Source organism: Oryctolagus cuniculus, chromosome 1, assembly GCF_051225735.1.
Source record: "Oryctolagus cuniculus isolate XC-2025 breed Fujian yellow rabbit chromosome 1, ASM5122573v1, whole genome shotgun sequence".
NCBI lineage: Eukaryota > Metazoa > Chordata > Mammalia > Lagomorpha > Leporidae > Oryctolagus > Oryctolagus cuniculus.
The window spans coordinates 222,925,851-222,928,039 of NC_142867.1; the positions used below are offsets into that span (position 1 = coordinate 222,925,851).

General features: G+C 38.7%; 1 pseudogene across 1 annotated transcript; it reads right to left on the reverse strand.

Moving 5' to 3' along the window:
* Positions 1-1,449: 1,449 nt before the first annotated feature.
* Positions 1,450-1,796, reverse strand: LOC127490272 (large ribosomal subunit protein eL38 pseudogene; annotated as a pseudogene). The gene has a single exon (XR_016213856.1). The product of XR_016213856.1 is annotated as a large ribosomal subunit protein eL38 pseudogene (transcript).
* Between the last annotated feature and the right edge of the window lie 393 nt (positions 1,797-2,189).

A 2,189-nucleotide genomic window follows, 5' to 3' on the forward strand; every position in this document is an offset into this window, starting at 1 on the left:
ATCATTTTCATCTTATACTTGGTGATTACAACAACTTTGTTGATGGACCAAACTTTACATGTTATGTTCATCCTCCTCTTAGAATTGAAGGTAGCTGAATATTCTACCAAGAATAAAACACTCTGTCATAAAGAGTATTTTGAACTGGAGGCAACTGAAAAGAAGCAGAATCAGGAAAAGCTTTATTTGGCTAAAGCAAGATGCAGATTTACAAAGATGCTCCTCCTTTTCTCTGTCAGGAACAATAAAGGTTGATCACTAGACCTTGTGGAGATAGTACAAGAGAAATCTACATAGCAGACTTTACCACCTACCCTTTTTGGGCCATTTTCAATTTGACATTGCCATTGCTGCCTGTAGTGACTCAATAATTTGCTGCCTGTAGTGACTCAATATCACTTAGCTTTGTCATGTTAATTCTATTAATATGATTTTTTTGAATATGCTATATATGGTGTGATTTAAAACCATCACTCCTGCGACTTTGCTAAACTCTCTATGAGTTCCAATAATCTCTTACTGGAGGCTTCTGGTCTTTTTAGATGCAACTTTCTCTGCATCTACTGAGAAAACCATATGGCTTATATTCTTCAATTTGTTAATGTTAAAATTTATCAATTTGCATATGTTGAACCATCTCTGCATACCAGGGTTAAATCCCATTTGATCTGGGTGAATGATCTTTTGGATGTGTTGTTGGATTAGATGAGTTGAAATTTAGTTGAGGATTTTTGCATCTATGTTCATCGAGGATATTGATTTTTAATTCTCTTTCTTGGTTGAATCTTTTTTTTTTTTTTTTTTTTTTGGTTTTGAAATTAAGGTGATGCTGGCCTCCCTGATGGAATATGGAAGGATTCCCTCCCTTTCAGTTGTTTTGAATAGTTTGGGAAGAATTGGAATTAGATCTTCTTTAAAAGTTTGACAGAATTTATCAGGGAGGCATTCTGGTTTGGGGAGAGTCTTTATTACTGATTGAATCTCTATCTTGGTTATTGGTCTATTTAGGTTTTCCATACCTTCACAACTCAATACTGGTAGATTATATTTGTCTAGAAATTTATTCATTTCTTCTAGATTTTCCAATTTGTTGGCATGTGATTGTATTAAGTCTTGATGATTCTTTTCATTCCTATAGTATCTGTTGTACTATCTCCTTTTTCATCTCCCATTTTATTTTACCTTCTCCCTTTTTTGGTTAGTTGGATCAATGGTGTATCAATGTTTTAAATTTTCAATAAAAAACTCTTCATCTCACTGATTTTTTTAAGTTTTTTAATTTCTTCTGCAACTTTTATTATTTCTTTCTTCCTACTTTTTTTGGGTTTGGTTTGTTCTTGTTTTTCTGAATGCTAGACACACATTGATGGATCACTTATTTGATGCATTCCCAAGAGGGTAGGGAGGAAAGAATCATAATACTTTTTTTTTTTTTGGGGGGGGGGGGAAGCACTTTAACACTTTAATGCAGTTCCAGCCGCTTCTCCGGTTCATTTCAGCTCCTTCATGGCCAGGCCTGGGGGCAGGGACTGCTTCAGCTTCTCGGCCTTCTCCTTGTCCATGATGACCAGCGTGTAGAGGTAGCGGCTGTAGCGCACCTTGAACTTCACGTTGTCCTTGTTCTTCTTGATCTTGACGGACTTGGCATCCTTCCGCCGGGCCGTGAGCAGGAAGTCCTTGATCTCCTCGATTTTCTGGGGCATGGCGACCAGGCCGCGGACCAGCACCCACTTCGCCCGAACACCACCGGGAAGCGACTCTTGGCAGCAGCGAGAAGGGAGAGAGGCGGAAAGGAGAATCATAATACTCTTAAACTGTATATATGAAATTTGTTCCCTTTTACAAAACTAAAAAAATTAAAGCCAAAAAAAGCCACTTCTCTGAGTTATTCTTCCCCTAATTTCCTTTCATGTATAAATGCATACTAATAAACTTCTGCTTGTTTTCTCTCTGCTTTTTAAAAAAGATTTATTTATTTATTTGAAAGGCAGAGATACAGAGAGAGAGAAGAAAGAGCGGGATCTTCCAGCTGCTGGTTCACTCCCCAAATGGCCACAATGACCAAGGCTGGGCAAGGCCGAAACCAGGAATCAGGAGCTGCTCCCAGGTCTCCTATGTGGGTGCAAGGGCATAGCTACTTGGGCCATCTTCCACTGTTTCCCCAGGCACGTTAGCAGAGCTGGATTGGA